We start from the raw sequence: 17,826 nt of genomic DNA on the forward strand, positions 1-17,826 counted from the left end.
ATATATCAATATATCACCCAGCCCTAGTTGGGAGTGGGGCTAAGTAAGCCCATAGATAAGAGATTCCTTCACTACTGAGGGCCTTCTCAGTAATGGGCCTTCTCGGTAGTGGCACCCGCCCTGTGGAACGCCCTCCCAGCAGATGTCAAGGCAATAAGCAACTATTTTACTTTTAGAAGACAACTGAAGGCAGCCCTGTTTAGGGAAGTTTTTAATGTTTGATGCTGTACTGTTTTTCATATTCGGTTGGAAGCCGCCCAGAGTGGCTGGGGAAACCCAGCCAGATGGGCAGGGTATAAATAATAAATTATTATTATTATTATTATTATTATTATTATTATTATTATTATTATTACTGCTTTCAGCTCTGGTTTTCTGCTTATTTCCCATCTCTTCAAATAAAAAATAAAAATACTGCAATGAACCTTGACTTCAGCTGAATGATCCCCCAAAAGGTTTCTTTCATTCAGGTATAAACAAGTATCACAATACACCTGTAGACAAAGACATGCAAAAAAACAACCCAATACTGTATTTGACAAATGATGACCATGCATTTGTGAACCAGCCCTGAGAATCATGTTCTCCTTTCCACGCCTGCAAATAACTATCCTGCATGGCCATGGCTCTGTCTCAAATAACAAGGCTTAACTTACTTACTTACTTCACTAAACTCAAAACACTGTCGCTTCCCCTGCCCTTAGTTTCTCAACTGCTGAAGCAACAAAAGCCAAGCCATAATCAGAATAAACCTTTTACATGTTCTAGAAATGCCCTTGGCTGCCAAGTGGAAACACTGTTCAAGCAATGGATTGCTATGTTCTCTGAAGGCATCTGTGCTATCAGCCACTCGCCTCAAATGTCCGGTTTTGTTAATTAAGGTTTCAGGTAGGTTCTATACAACTGCTTCTAGAAAGCTGGGGTTGTTGTTTTTTCCCCAGCCTGTTGTGAGCAGTATTAATCCAGGCAGTAGAGCTTCCCATCACAGTTCACATGGGTTCATTGAACCCCTGCCCATAAAAAAAGAAGAAAACGTCTACCACAACCACCCCACCCTTCTTCATTTTGTGGATCTGTAAAAGTCACACATGCAGCAATGTTCCGTTTCCAAACCAAGTGAAAATTGATTTCCAGAAAGGGAGTAGGCCATTTTTTTTTTGCTAGATAGAAACTGACACATGAGCAGAGAGCACAGAGGACAACAGAGTTGTGGTTCATGGAGAAGGGAAATGTTCCCTATAGCCCTTTATTCTCCCTTCAGTGTCACAGAAGGCCAGTGAGACATCTGACCTTATCTGCTGAGGGCACATTTCCTTGGCTACTGCTGACTGGAGAATAGCCAGCAAGGCAGTCGTGTTCCTCCCCATTCTGAAAATCCCTGACCCCCGCAGTACTTTCACTCTTCTATCTACTCTCCTCCACCACCATCTCTAAATGAATCCTTAGAAACTCATATATATAAGCTAGGTGCCAAATGGAAACCAAGGATGCAGTCGCCAAAACAGAATGTCTACCGGTAGTGCCATTTGGGAGAGAGGGGACTCCAAAGTCTTATTTTTCAAATGTTGGACTGTGACTGATTATTAGTTAAACATCTAGCTACCGGTAGTTCAGATGACAACCTTCAGAACTTTGAGAACTTAAAGAAGAAAAGTTTCTTGATCCAGGGACAGTCCACATAGAAATTGGCCTATTCGCATCGCTTTTTCCTAACAGTGACATGGACCATTCATAACATAGGGATATTCTTCAGAACTGTGAGCAGGGCAGTGGGGGGTGGGTTAAGTGAAGACAAGCTACAACAATTATAACTATTACATTGCTCACTGCTCCTGCTCAGGTAGCACAGAAAAAGCATTTTGGTTCCGGAAATTCATTCCATTTGTACAGATAAAATATTAACTGATAGAATTCTATAGGATGTGGTAATATTGTGTGAAAACAGTCCAGATCCAATGATGCCCTGGCACGCACCTCCAGATGATGGAGATGTCAGGCGCCAGCCTGGCACCAAAGGATCTTCACTTGGTTGCAAGTGGTCGAAAGCCAGGTGCAAAATGCGCCTGGCATCTGGCTAATTTCGAACATGGAGTCCTTGCCACCTACTGCCTAGGACCCCCCCCCCCCCATTTAGCCCTCAGATTCTACTCTTAGGAAATTGGAAAGCATACATATCAGACTGGATGATAAATCTCTCAGATCTCAGTTGAACAGATGTCAAGTGTGGCAACTTAGTTGTGAAGGATTTACGTGGTGCACATACAAAGACAAATACTTTGCTGTATTCATATTTAAAAAGCAGAGCCCTTAAGCAATACTGTCTACCATATTGTTTGGCTCTTCCCAAAACGCTCCCTTCTGCACAACAATTTATGCCACGAGAGTCCTTCTGGAAACAGCACTGGTCAGTCACAGACTCAATATCTAGCCTCAGACAAATCCTTTTCGTCTTAATTCCCATGCTATAGAAGGGAGTTCAAAAGTTATGTGAAGTAAAAACAGTTAAGGATTTTTCTAGCAGATTTACTATTTGGCCATGAATGGGCCACTTTTTCACAATCTTTAAGGTAGGAGATGTGTTGGCAGACCCTTGGAAGGTAAGATATGGGTGGAGGGAAATTTTCTGGAGAAGGTGGGACAAGAACTAGATGTGAGGAGCATCACATAATGATAATGCTAGGGCTTTACAAGGACATTATTCCCCCCCCCCCAAAAAAAAAACTTTTTTGGTATCTTGAACAGTTTAGCAGAGCTATTCTGAAGAACAAAAAATGCACACTTTAGCAAAATCACAAGAAAATGTGACGCATGACTTGTCCGCTGAACCCGACACGTACACTATGTTTACCAAATCCGTATTTCAAACAGGACCTATGCTGTGTTCCAACATTCTCCACCCAGCACCCAACCCACAAGGGCAGAAAAGGAAGCTAACATTAAAAACAGGCAAACTTTGGGCAAGCTGCATGTCAGCCAAAACAATAACAACAATAATTATAGGCTCTAACTCCTGCTTTAAGAAGAAGCCAAATGTATACCCTACGTAGGCTTGTATAAAATGTAAAGTGCAACTCTTTTTGCTCCAAGGCAGTTCCTTTTTCCCAGAGAGATTTGCAGGACGCAGTTGAGGAATACAGTCTTCCTGTAACTTGGACACTCCAGTACCTCCCCTACTGAGGAACAGCTTTACAAAAGCAGAGTGTCACAAGGAATCAGATGCCAAGTGTGGAAAGCACACTCCAAAGCAGGGGTTGCCAACCTTTTTTGGACTAGTGGGCACAATTTTACTTTTTAGGGAGTGCCGGTGTGGTAGTGGCCCAAAGGGCCCTAATGAATGTGATAATGTGGATCCTTGAATATGTTTCTAATAGAGAAGTTATGGTAACCTGGTGCTTTAAGAAACTGATGATTTGGCAAGACAGAAGGACAGCTAATACGCTCATAAGCTAGAACATAAGTTGATACATGGTGCAAATGGCTACACGTTACACAGGTTCCCAACATGCATACTAACACAATCTAACAGATCACGGTGAGAATCAAAGTTTAGTTAGCAATGCTTATTGAGCATTCATATTAAACATGAAATGAGGTAATGATGTACATGATTGTTTGAAATTGAAATCCTTTGTTTGAAATGTTATAAATACCCCTGCCTGGACCTTTGGGCGGGGTTGCAGTTTTGCGAAAATATTTGACTGTAACCTATTGCTTTGCAATAAACAATAATGGATTCCTAACTCCTCTTGTCTCTGAGTTTTATTGGCGTAACTCAGAAGATAAGCCATTTTTTACTTACAACACTGGGAGCGCCAGTCACAAGATGGCCGACTTCAGGGTGTGTGGCCAGGGGCGTGAGAAGATAGGGCGGGGGGGAATCGCCCCGAGCGACACGATCCCAGGGGCACCATCGCCGCTGCCCGCCCTGCCCCAAAACACGGCGCGCCCCACCCCAAAAGGCACACCACATCACTGCGCACGGCGCGCCCTGTGGCGATCCTCCCTTCTCTATTACTAACAGTGTGCTGAAGGAATTCAGTTATTGTTCAAACAACCCACTATTCCTTCTTTCTCCCAAATAAACTCCCTGTTTTTATATGGGTTTGCTAGTACATAGAGTACAGTTCCAGCTTTCCAAATAACGTGGCTGTATATCCTTAAAAACTCCAGGCAAATATTACAGGAACAATCTTGTGCCCTCAGTAAGGTTTCCCTCTCAACTCAGGTTCACCTCAGCAGCGGTTGCCTCAGCACTTTAGCCACTGCAAGGCACTCTTTCCCTCCACTTGCCTCCTCTGTGCGTGACTTTGAGATGCAAACTATCCACCTACTCCTCAGGCTTAGTTTTATCTCCCCGCTTCAGTCACCACCCTTTTGAGTTTAGGTACGTTGCTGGAATAAGGAGGAACATCCAATTTGACACAACATAGATGAAAGTTTATTTAACTGGAGAACATGTATATTTCTTTATGGTTTCATTTGTTTAAACTCTTAGTTCATAATGTAGCAGGGGCCCAAAGGGCCCCAATTAAGGTGATAATGTGAATTCTAGAATATGCTTATAATAGTGAATTATGGGAACTTGTTGCTTTAAGAAACTGATGATCTAGCAAGATGCCGTTCTTTTACCAGAACAGGTCAGCTAACACGCAAATCACAAAGAAGCAATTCATAAACTAGAACACAAATTGTTATATAGTACACGTAACACAGGTTCCCAACATGCATACTATCTCACAATGTAACATCTTATTGAGAATCAAAGGCCTAGCTAGCAATCCTTGGCCTAGTTAGCAATGCTTATTGCGCATGCGTATTAGATTAGGTAATGACATACGTATTAAATATGAAATGAGATGATGATGAATATTAAAATATTAAATGATGTAATGCTTTATGTGATTGGTTAAATCAAAATCCTTTGTCTGAAATGTTATAAATTCCTGCCCGACCTTTGGGCGGGGTTCCAGTATTCCGAAAAGATTCGACTGGAACCTTATTGCTTTGCAATAAACATAATGGACTCCTAACTCCTCTTGTCTCTGAGTTTTATTGGCTAACTCAGAAGATAAGCCATTTTTGGGCTTACAACAATAATCTTCTTTTCATATAACACAGACTTGCTAATACAGCTCCTGCATCCCTCTCTAACACTCTACTCCCAACTGCCAACCCCCAACTGCCAACTCCCAACTGCCAATTCCCAACTGCCATTTAGAATGCCCTCAAGCTCCGCCTCCCAAGGAACACCTGCCTATACTGGGAGTGATAGATTAACCCATGATGAACCGGAATCATCATCAGGCACCATTCCGCCACATGCCCCGCCCCCAGAACATGCGCTACGTCACTGGGTGCAGCGCGCCTGCTCTCCGCCCCTAGTGGCGGAGCATGAAGCTCCGCCGCTGTGTGTGGCATAACCAAAATGGCTGAGACAATCGCCTCCGATGACCTTATGATTACCATTGGAAATCTGTTGGGTCTTGCTGGTTCTAGTTATGAAGATTTCACACAGACAGACGCTGGTGCTGTTACTGTCTAGTAGCAAGGAGCATTTCTTATTACCAGTAAAAATGTACAAGGCAGCCACACCACCCTCATTTCACAGAATTTGTTTAGATTAGAAGTTACCAGCACACTTTGCCCTATAATGTCCCCCCCCCCGGAGGGCCAGAAACTTACTTTAAAAAACAAATATGGTACACCTGAAATCTCAGAGTCTGGGGCATCTGCCCACCGGCCTCGCTGCGAAGCTTTCATGGATGCCATAAACCCTGCTCCAAAGGATTACAGAGTTAAGATAAGCTTTTCTAGGAGTTGGCGAACCAGTTAGGCTCCTTTGCCCCGTTTCGATGCATTGAAAAGCAAATGGAGCTGTGATTTTTTTGAGTATTCTTGTGAGGCCCCAGTACTCTACTGTATATGGAAGAGGCTGCCTAGTAGGTTATAGCAGCTAACTTTCAGGCCACTTGTGTATGCCTGTTACTTTCTTATTCTACTTGCTGTGCCTTCTTCCTACAATCAGACCCTTTCAACAAGCTTTGTCTTGCTTACTTGCTTGCCTTTTTCCTGACACCTCCCCTTAGGGCTTTTCCTATCCTGAACCGACCCAGACTTCCTTGTTGGATCCCAAACAGTTAAAACGCTTATCACTAGGGTGAATCTGTATTCCTGCAGGAGGACTTTGGAAATCAGTGTTGTTTCTCACCATCCCCCACTCCTGCCTTCCTGAACTAAAAGACACAGTACATTTGTTTGCACACAAAAAATTGCACATGCTTGTGCTAACTTACAAAGCACTACCTGCAACTTTTTGCAAACAAAAGCAGCTTTGGACATGGCGGATTTGAGGGGAGAAGTGATGGGTGGGTGCTTAAAATCCATTTCCTGGTTGCTGTTTGGCCTCCCCAAATTCTGCTCCCCAAGCTGCTTCCTAACACAACCCAAGAGGCTCCAGACACATGTTTGGGAGAGTACAAGAGTTTAGGTCCTGGAAGAAGGAAAAATGCAGTCATACCTCGGTTTAAGTACGCCTCGGTTTGAGTATTTTCAGTTTAAGTACTCCGCTGAGCCGTCTGGAACGGATTAATCCACTTTCCATTACTTTCAATGGGAAAGTTCGCTTCAGGTTAAGTACGCTTCAGGTTAAGTACAGACTTCCGGAAACAATTGTGTTTGTAAACCGAGGTACCACTGTAGTTGGAGGGGTGGGGAACCATTTGAAGCTGAAAACTAAGCTTGCCAGGAAATGGTTAAGCAACCCCTCTAAACCACTTCTCTGTTCACATTCACCCCTTTTCAAAAGCAGCTTCAGCAGGGGTCAGCAAACTTTAGCAGGGGGGCGGTCCACTGTCCCTCAGACCTTGTAGGGGAGCGGACTATATGGGGGGGGGGAATGAATGAATTCCTATGCCCCATAAATAACCCAGAGACGCTTTTTAAATAAAAGGACACATTCTATTCATGTAAAAACACACTGATTCGCGGACCATCCGTGGGCCAGATTTAGAAGGCGATTAGGCCGGATCCGGCATCCGGGCCTCAGTTTGCCTACCCCAGAGCTTGAGTTTACAAAAAAAAGAAAGAAAATAAAAGTTGTTGGAAATTTGTTCTAAGCATTTTGGCTAGGGAATGGATGAAGCGTATTCATTTAGGCAGGAAAAGTGCAAATCTTTCCAGTTGCCAGGACATTAACATCTCACTGGTTGTTGTTGTTTTTTTTTAAAAAAAACAACTACCATCACCACTTGGCAGGGTAATGTGGGTGAACAACTTGCCATGTGGTGGGATGCACACTGTAGTTTAGCAATTTGGTAAAAAAAGAAGGGGGGGGGCATCTGTAATCACCCTCCAACCTTTAGCTTGTTTGTGTTGTGCTTCCCCAGCTACATTCCAGATTTCCAGAAACCAACAGAATATTCAGCGTCCTTTCAAATAAAGACTTACTTTGCATGCACATAACTCATTATTGTTTGCATATTACCATGCATTCTGGTGGCGTTCAGTAGAGTTTCAAAAGCAACCATTTGTTTCGTCTATATTTGTTCCATGAATGTGCATTCCAAATGTCAATTCCAACTCGCACGCTGGCCTAGTTGCGTGCGTGGGTGACACTCATAAAAGGGACACTTATTTCTTATTGGAGTGGGGGTGCTTCTTACCAAGCCCATATTTTCCCAGTGTGGCAGTTTCTCCCTTCCCCTCTGGATGGATCACACTATGTTTCTCAAGAATTCACTCGGCAGCCACCTCTAAAGCTTCATTAATAGTAATAAAAATGCCTATGAAAAGACCCTGCTTTGCATATGACTGACAAAGATTGGAAGTAATTTACTGGCCAGCGAGGCAGCTTAGGGTTTCTAGATGCCTTTATTCCAACTTAAATCTGAGCTAGTCTCAGAAAACAAGACACGATTTAGAGAAACTTCAATAGTGTATAGGAACCTACATCGGAACTGAAGAGCAGCGACGACATGCATACTGCAATTTTCGGCCAAAAATGCAGAAAAGAATTCAAGATGTATGAAAAGTTACTGTTCTTCATAGTGTTATTTAGGGGGGGGGGGAAGCTTTCCAACAAACACACTCTCTCACTCTCTCTCCCAACTAGGATGGGGGTCATGAGAAAGTTTCCCCCATTGTGATATGACTCCTTCACTGAGAATGTAGACAACTTCTCTCAAAACGCTTTTGTGTCGCAGGCCTCATCTAAAAAATAATAATGAATTGTTTGGCAGTTCTGGGGAGCCCTTTGAAAGACCTTGCAAAAGTCACCCCTGAAGTGACACGGCAAGAATGTGCTCAGAACAACAACAACAACAACAAAAACCTTTCAAATCTTCAAAGATGCTGCCACTCTTCTGAGGCATAAAATAAAGCAGCCTCCGGCTCAGCCAGGGGATGCCACACCTGTTGATAGAGGAAGAGAAACTAAGCCTGGGAGAACAGATGTGGCGGAAAGGGAGGTTTGATTCTGACATGTTTCAGCGGCTTAGAATATTGCCCACTTTGCTAAGGGCCTAGATGTTACTATGCAGACCTGCAAAAATCTCATTATGAGTTTTAGCACCCACTTCACACCGTAACACATCATAGGGTTTAATGCTGTGGCTGTGGAAAGGCATTTTGCTGCTCAAAAGCGCACACGCACACACACACACCACACGCTGGAAAGACCAAAACGCAGATTTGCATCTTCATATAACACTTCCTTCCTTCTACTTCATAAAGCCACAGTCCTATGCATGCTTACCTGCCAGTAAGTCCTGCTGAACTCAGTGGTACTTACTTCGGGTGTAGGCCTGCATATCACCACACCACATATCCCCACCCCCCACCTTGCAAAACCACGATTGGTCCCCTGAGCCCTACCTCCTCCTTGTGTTGTTGCTATGACAGCTGCTCCTCATCAGCCACACCGGTCTTGCAGGTGAGCAGACACAGCTGGCCAGAAGACATCCTGCACCATCACCCTTCCATGCCCAAGAGCCACAAGCGCACACCTTGGCTCCCCTCCAACTGATGTGGAAGGAGAGGCAGCCCAGAGAAGTCCACACCTCATATTTAGTTTTGAATTGGAGAGAAGGAAGAGGAGGAAGTGGAACGAAGCAGAACAGCAGCGCTACTGTGGTGGGGCATCAGCAAGCTCACTTTCGTTTGGCTTATGTACGAGTAAAAAAAAAAAATCTTCCAGTTCTGAAAGATGCCCCAAATCTGCTGCCTGAAGCAGTTCAGCTTTCTGCATAGTCAGCCCAGTCCTGACTCTTAAACCAGTCTTCCCCAACAGGGGGTTGAACTAGATGACCCTTGGGGTCCCCTTCCGACTCTACAATTCTATGCTCATGCAAAAGCATCCCATGCTCGCTGGAAGGACAGATCGTGAAGCTGAGGCTCCAATACTTTGGCCACATCATGAGAAGAGAAGACTCCCTGGAAAAGACCCTGATGTTGGGGAAAGATTGAGGGCACTAGGAGAAGGGGACGACAGAGGACGAGATGGTTGGACAGTGTTCTCGAAGCTATGAACATGAGTTTGACCAAACTGCGGGAGGCAGTGGAAGACAGGAGTGCCTGGCGTGCTATGGTCCATGGGGTCACGAAGAGTCGGACACGACTAAACGACAACAAAAGCATCCCATAAGAGATTCCACTACAACACACCATCTGTGTGTGTTTTTTTTAATCCTGAATGGCTTCTAGTGGTGAAGCAATCAAAAGCTGCTGTCACATTTGCAAAGCTAAGCAAGGTCTGGGGTGGTTTCAAATTGGATGGGAGACCGTGTGTCAAGATCCCTGCATTGCAGAGGGTTGGCTAGATGACCCTCAGAGTCCCTTCCAATTCTACAATTCTTTATTTAAAAAGCCTGTACCCTGGGGGCAGCTTACAGTAATTAAAACCAAAAACAGATACACACACTACTACTCTAAATTATCCATCACTTTTACATACTTTCTCCACGGAGACTCCATGGGGACTGTGTATTTTATTCTCACAATTACCTGTGAGAGAGATTAGGCTGGGGAATAGTGAATTGCCCCTGGACCTCCGAGAGAGCTTTCAAGGTCAAAACAAAGGTTTGAACCCAGGTCTGCTGCTCCAAATCCAACCCTCCACCCATTACATCACCTTGTCCATCATGTGACCAACAGGAGCAGCAGTTGAAAGTCAGGCTAGCTGGGAACTTTTTCCCCCATTGTGCATTTTCCCCCGGAGGTTCCTTTCATTCGCCTATGTCTCAGCCGTGACCTGTCTGAACTCTATTGTACTGAGTAGAATGCCCAGAGAATGCTTGGGATTATAGCTAGGAGCATTGCTGCGGCAAGGCGACCAGTCATTGATGCTACCACAGAGAAGGCTAAAGTTCAGGATCCCCTAGCACCAAGCACATAAACCAAGATGCTTTCTTATTTAGGTTTGCCCAGCTAAGGTGCTTCTCAAACGGCAGATGGGAAGACAGGACCAGTTCCACCACGAAGCAACCTCAAGCAGTAAGTTAGAGCCAAAGGACATCACTTTGGTTCAATCTGCTGCAGCCGACAATGACAGAAGAAATTTTCTCATTCTAGTTCTGACTTGACAGGCGCAACATTTCTGCTCACGATCAACTGGGAGCAAAGGAAGGATGGAGGGCTGATTTTACGGAAAAGCAAAGAGTCAGGCAACAGGATCTACTCAAGGAAGGGGAGACGGTTCCAGTCTTAGGCACCAGACACAGAAACCTGAACAGCAGCTGAATTCAAGTCTGCTACCAACCATCTTCGGCCTCTTGTCTGTCCTGTTGCAAAAAGAACGAGCACAAGTGGCCCTTTTGTAAGCGAAAGAGAGGTGGACAATGGCACTATAGTTACAGAAACCAGTAAAAGCACATTTCTTCTGCCAGAAATCTGGAAAGTGCTGCTTGCAACCAGCGGCGGCTGGTGTTAATTTTTCCACTTTTAGAAATGTGTTGTGTCATAAAATTAATTAGTAACATGGTAGATGAACACAGTACAAATAAACTCGGCAGCTGGAATGGTGACTGGTCAAAGCTGAAAGCCAAGCTGTACTTAACTATCGCCAGGAAGCAGATATATATTTACACGTACAGTTCTTCATGCATGTGAAAATGAATACACTGATAGCTTTAAGAGCTTTTCTTCTTCTTTTGTCTTAAAATCTAAACAATGTAAGAGAAATGTGTGTTACTGTGTTTTTAGCAATTCTCATTTTTATATGTAAGTCATATAAAAAAGGGTGGAGTAATACTACTACTACAACAAATTATTTATTTATTTATTATTAGTAGTAGTAGTATTATTACTACTACTACTATTATATGTCATTTAAAATATTTACAAGTATTCCAATAAAAGTATTTTCAAATAAAGTTTGAATTTGTTTAAGGATTTAAACATCACTGCCAGAGCAATTCTTTTTTTGTTGTTTGGTGGGTGGGTGGGTGGGGAGGTGAAAGCCATGGCCAAGCTCTCAATGCCCTTCCACTCACTGCAACCACGGTGGAGGTTGAAAGCTCCTCTCTTTCTGCCTTCCTCATTTCTTTCTCCTTCCACTGCAGCCAATAGGAGATCCACTATATCACCTTTGGGGCTGGCGTAGCTTGAGGACTCCTTTTGGGGCGTCTGGGGGAAATGAGGTGAGTTAAGATCCTGTAGATCCTTAGTTGCCTCTGACACATCCCTCCCCACCCCACATGCTACTGGCAAAATGTACTGGTGATGGCCTACTTATGCCAACCGAGTTTTCAGGTGGCCTCTGGTGGCGTAAGTTGCTCTCTGGCTGATGGGCTTTCCTGCTTGGTGGTCCCTATATACCTGCATTCTACAGCTTCCTACATGCCCTTAAGCCAGCTTTAGGACTGCAGCCAGAGTTAGAAACTCTTACAGTGGTACATTGGTTAAAGTACCTAATTGGTTCCAGGGAGCCATTCGCTCCCCGAAAACTACTTAAACCGAGCACCGATAGAGTGCTTCTGCGCATGCACGTGCAGATCGCTTCTGCGCATGTGCGTGCTGCAGAACCCGGAAGTAAACACTTCCAGGTCCGAGAAGTACTCAAACCGCAGTGGACGTAAACCGAGGTGTGACTGTATATAAAATCTAATTGCCTAATGGCACCTTAAACCTAGGTTGTGATCACCATAATGGGATGTCTAGGTGCTGTTTGTGTGGCCCTTTTTTTGTAATTGAGTTTATTATTAGTAGTAGTATCATTTATATACTGCTTTATATTTTAAAGAACAAATCTCAAAGTGGTTTACAACATATCAAAACATCAAGCAAGCCAATCCAGAATAAAACAGAAGCAAGCTTCAGGGAAAATATTTCAGATCCTTCTCATTTTGTTTTCCCCACGCACTAACCTGGCATCCAGACATCTCCATGTGGTCGCAATTGGACCTGCGTTAGTTGCAAAACATGCATGGCTAATTTCTAACACTGCCTGTATGCACTTTATTTACTTTCCTGCCCTGCTATCATATAATTCATTTCAGCTACTTTTGCGTTCTTGAAAATCATTTCAGAGATTTATACAATTTTTAACTTTAAAAACCTACATCATCATCATCATTATTATTTATTGTATTTCTTAAATGGGGTGTCACTTGGATGTGCTAAATGAGATTTCTAGTGATTTAGGGCACTGAGAATTCTTCCAGATTCATTAAGCGATCCAAAATATTCAGGAAACCCACATTTCTATTTAGCAGTGTCTTTGCGTGGGATTTTACTTGAGGATATTAGTTGTTTGTGTCTTTTTAGTACCTTTTCAATTGTCCAGCACAAAGGACAGGATACAAATGTGACAGGCGCTCTGAAGGCTTAACAGAAAAGGAAAGCTTATAAATAGCAGAAACACAGTTTTTTGAGGTTGTTGAGGAAAAGAGGAGGACATTCTTTGTGGAAGCTATTCTCACATTTCCTCATTCTTGTATCTTTTCATTATAAATAGTCAGCAGAAGTAAGCTTCCTCTGTCCCTTCCTTTGCTAGCGTCTCCCAATAAATAAGGCCACCATCTGGCCACCTTCTTTAAACGAAGCTTGCAAATTCATTATTTATCCTTAAAACCCTGAAGAGGAAGAAAAAGGGGGGGTGGATATATGGGAGATGGTTCAAACAAGAACTCTCAAAAACAGCCATTCTATAATAAAATAAAATATCCATGAAATGGGGAGGGGGGCCAGTCCATTACAAAGAACTAGATCTAAGCCAAAAATTTATCAGAAGACAAGAGAGATCCCACCCCCTCACTCCAGAAAAAGTCCACTTTGCAGATTTTTTTGCTGAATATTTTGGTGACAGACCCTATTTTTCCTCTATAATGCCGTGCATGGCTACTGTTGAAGAATGCAAAATGGAGGTCCCGTTGCCCAAACTTGCTGCTGCAGCAGCTCCACACACACCCCACCCCCAAAAAAGGAGCTGTACTATTGATACTGCTGAGGAACTGTTGAATTCAACTCCTTTTCCTTGATGAAATTCAGTGTAACAGCGTCTCAAATTCTCTGGCCGCAAAAAAAGGCTAAAGAATTTCAAGAAGTGTTTTGCATGCACAACTGTAACAAAACAAAACAAAACAAAAACCCACCCTGGTTGTTTTCATAAGCACCCCCAAAGTCAATGTTTGGCAGACTCCCTTCAGGAAGCTGTTTCACGAGAATGTTGCCATGACAGAGACAGAGCAGTTCTGGCTCACCATCTTCCGTCCAATCTCCAGAAGTAATTCGTGCTGTAATAAATGTCCCAGTCTTTTAAGGAAGCTGTTAGCCTTTTTGTTTCCTCAGGAAGCAATGGCAAAGCTCCACCAGGAGATCAAGGTATCAACACTTCTTGCAGACATTCAACGACTTGTGTGGTGGTTTTAAAAAGGCTTCTCCCACCCAACCCGCCATATTTGTTTGAAACTGAAGGCTAGGTAGTGGGCAAATGTACCACTCATTCACCTGAAGAAACAAACAATTTGTAAAGGTGGTTTCCATTTAGACAACTTTTTTGCATCTTACTAGAACTGGTAGCCATCTCTCTGGCCAGGAAAAGAATTGGTGTTACCAACCTCTTAACACTGGTTATGAAATAGCGAGCAGACACCCCTTCCCGCCTCTTCTTCAAGGCACAGATCTCCCTCTTTTTGTCCACTTTAAGCCACTGTTTAGTGTCTGCACTAACCAGGGGGAATCTTGGTTAGTACTAGCCTCTTAAACTCTTGGGTGTTAAATCTGGATTTGCAAACCCAGTTTAGCATTAACCATGGTTAGTGTCATTACAGATGCAATTCTAAGCCACATTTAAAAGCCACTGATTGAGAGGAATTTGGAGAATGTGGAGAGGAATCATGAGCAAACAGTTCACTAAGAGATCTTAAGTGGGATCGTATTTAAAAGTTCTGAAGAATTATCATTATGATTTTAATACCATACGCTTTCAAGGTAGCAGCTTCTGTACCAGACCTTTTGATCATACCCTTCCCCACTACACACTGACTATCAGAAAAATATCCTTCAGTAATGCCAGTACTGTAGCTTCTTTTTCTCAAGGCCAGGACCATAGCTAGGTAATCTTGTGCCCCTGGCAGAACCATCCAGATTGCATCCCCCAGCCAAGGACAAATTAGCTCTTGAATCCATTCAATGCACCCTCTATTTAAAACCATTTCTTATGAGGCAATGCGGTAATCAATATTTATATTTATGGACATATTTTAAGCCAATTTTGTGCCCGCCCACCCCCCAATCGCCTGCGCCCCTGATGGGGGCCCACCTCACCACCCCTTAGCTACAGCTCTGCTCAAGGCACCAAGTACTTGCCTGCAGTCCTTTTGCAGCGCTGAGAAACAAAAGCTGGGGGCAGAAACATTCTTGACCCTTCAATGAGACCCTGTATCAAATGCTCACTCTGTCTCACACATTTGAATGACTCATACACTTTGATCCCAAAGTCATCAAGAAGCAGGCTCTTGATAAGATGAAGCCAATACTCATTGGCTTGATTCAGATGCACATATCTTGGATTACTAACCCTCTAGCTCAGGGGTCAGCAAACTTTCTCAGCAGGGGGCCGGTCCACTGTCCCTCAGACCTTGTGGGGGGCTGGACTATATTTTGAAGAAAAAAATATGAATGGATTCCTATGCCCCACAAATAACCCAGAGATGCATTTTAAATAAAAGGACACATTCTACTCATGTAAAAACATGCCGATTCCCGGACCGTCCGCAGGCTGGATTTAGAAGGCGATTGGACCACATCCAGCCCCCGGGCCTTAGTTTGGGGATCCCTGCTCTAGCTATTTGGAGTTTAAGATCCTCACTTGTTGTGATCCTAGTAACCACAGTTTCCTGGTTGGGATATATTATAACAACAAACAGCGGTTAATCAAAGAATTCCTAGATTTAGTTGCAACACAATAGCCCCCCTTGGGTGTTCTCCATGTGACACACTCTCAAACAAGGCCTCCTCTGATTGTCTTAAAAGCAGAAAGGCGTACTTGAGAGAAGAAAATCCCAAAGGTACGTATGTAGGTTCCAGACCTAGACCATAAACATAATAGCCTGCAGGCTAAAAAATGTGCATGATAGCAAAATTTACAAGTACTTTCCACACAATCCCATCGTGCTGTGGAAACAGAGCTAAGAGGCATAGCCTTGGACTTTTGTCACCCAACTGAAAGCCACCATTTGCACAACAGTGACACATTACGGAAACCACTCTCTTGCTCTCCCCTATGGCACTATCTGCGAGGAATTGGTTACTGCACAAAAAGCAGCGCTCATTGTGTGACCATCCTATGGCACTGGGACCCCACAAATGTGCAGTCATTCACTTGACTTCAGGTCTCAATGTCCTCTCCACATTGACTGCTAGGAGCTTGCCGCATGGATGTAAAGATTCACAGTGCAAGCGAGGAAACGGATGATTGCTGCAGGGAACCCATCTTCAGTGGTGCTCCTGTCATTACAGCAACACAGGATTTGGCCCTTGGCTAGCTTCTAGTCTAGAACTACAACAGGTCCTCCTTCCAAGCCACCAGATTGCAGGTTTGATCCCTGTATGGGACAGCTGCATATTCAGGTTGGACTAGATCAGGCATCCCCAAACTGCGGCCCCCCAGATGTTTTAGCCTACAACTCCCATGATCCCTAGCTAACAGGACCAGTGGTCGGGGAAGATGGGAATTGTAGTCCAAAACATCTGGAGGGCCGAAGTTTGGGGATGCCTGGACTAGGTGATCCTCAGGCTCCCTTCCAACTCTGTGATTCTGTGTATCTGATAGTACCACCCACACCTACAGCATTTCACCCCTGTTCAAGGAAATAGGCTCTGTTTTTATTCAGAAATAAATTTAGTCTGCCAACTAACAAGAGGTATTAAAATCAGAGCTGCTAACTGTGTAGTAAGTGGAATGCTTGTTGACTCAATGGGAAGTACAAGGCAGGGAGTGGTTGTCTCTGAAGCATCAGATGAGTCTTTGCCTTGCCTAGCAAATCCACAGGCAGGGCCACTCCCACGAGTTGCGAGGTTTTATCATTTTGTGTCCAGGCAAAACTTTTCTGGGCAGTGCCACCTTTCTCACTTTGCACAGAGCACCCAAGAAATTCAGGTTACCCACAGTCCCATTTCCCGGCCTCCCAAGGATACCTTGCCCAGCTTTTCCAAGGACCCAGTGTATCCACAGAACTGAGACTGCATTCACACAAACAGAACATCAGTGAGCACAATGTGGAAGAAGCTAGCTTTATGTGCAAGAAGTTATTCTCTGTAAATCTGCAAATTTTCCTTTATAATCCCTAATCCCGTCAAAAGAGTTACAACTCAAAGAGTGGTTTAACACTGAATCCCTCTTCCCAGGGAACTCTGCAATTTGTAGCTCTTTAAAGGGAATAGGGGCAACTCTCAGCGCCTTTAACAAACTACACTTCACTCCCCCCCCCATTCTTTGGGTGAACGCATGTCTGTTAAAGTGATATGATCCTGCTTTAAATGTAAAAGTTCAGATGGGGCCCAATAAACTAACCAGCCTAGTAGCAAATTCTTCCGTCACCACTGACAACAGGGCAGCATCCTCTACTGCACAGGACAGCAGGCCACATGATACGCACACCTTTTTTCCCCATCCTGCCAATGTACACCACCCTGCCTAACAGTAGGGCCGGCATGCAGTTAGCTGAAGACAGAAGGCAGTAGGAGTTATTCAGTTGGGTGGTTTTGCTTCGAGCCTACTAAGTTGCCATCATCCTATGAACAACAACAAAAATGTTAGCACGTTTGGAAAGCTAAGCAGTATGGTTTCAAAATGAGTGGAGGACCACATTTTGAGATTCCTGCTTTCCAGGGGGTTAGACTAAATGACCCTTTCGAAGTCTGCAATTATATGATTCTATGAACCCCCATTTATCGGATGCAAAATGTCTCACCACTAGTATACTGTTAGTTTACTACTAGTTTTATCAGAAAAAAATAGTGTCGCTTATCTAAACTTTTCACCTGTTTTCAGTGACTAAGTAGTTCAGAAAGTCAAAGGGATGAGATGTAGTTTTATCAGGAAAAAATAGTGTCACTTATCTAAACTTTTCACCTGTTTTCAGTGACTAAGTAGTTCAGAAAGCCAAAGGGATGAGACAGGGTGTGGCAAATAAGTCATAATTTTCCTGTCAAATGAGCTAGCAAACACTCAATGAGGAGGCAGGAAATTGCTCTCAGGAAAAGGTTTAGCAGAACTGAATTCAGTATTCATGGGAGGAGGGGGAAATACCTCTCAATACAAGTTAAAGCTCCTCTTCCCCAAGTCTGCAGATTTAAATATTCCAAAGGACGGAAACTTTTTTAAAAAAA

At 43.7% G+C, this 17,826-nt stretch overlaps 1 protein-coding gene across 1 annotated transcript in view; it reads right to left on the reverse strand.

The window, feature by feature from the left end:
• TSPAN14 (tetraspanin 14) overlaps nucleotides 1-17,826 on the reverse strand; it is a 43,021-nt gene that overhangs the window by 24,450 nt on the left and 745 nt on the right. The window lies entirely within an intron of this gene.

This window comes from Zootoca vivipara, chromosome 5, assembly GCF_963506605.1.
Source record: "Zootoca vivipara chromosome 5, rZooViv1.1, whole genome shotgun sequence".
NCBI classification, from domain to species: Eukaryota; Metazoa; Chordata; class Lepidosauria; order Squamata; family Lacertidae; genus Zootoca; species Zootoca vivipara.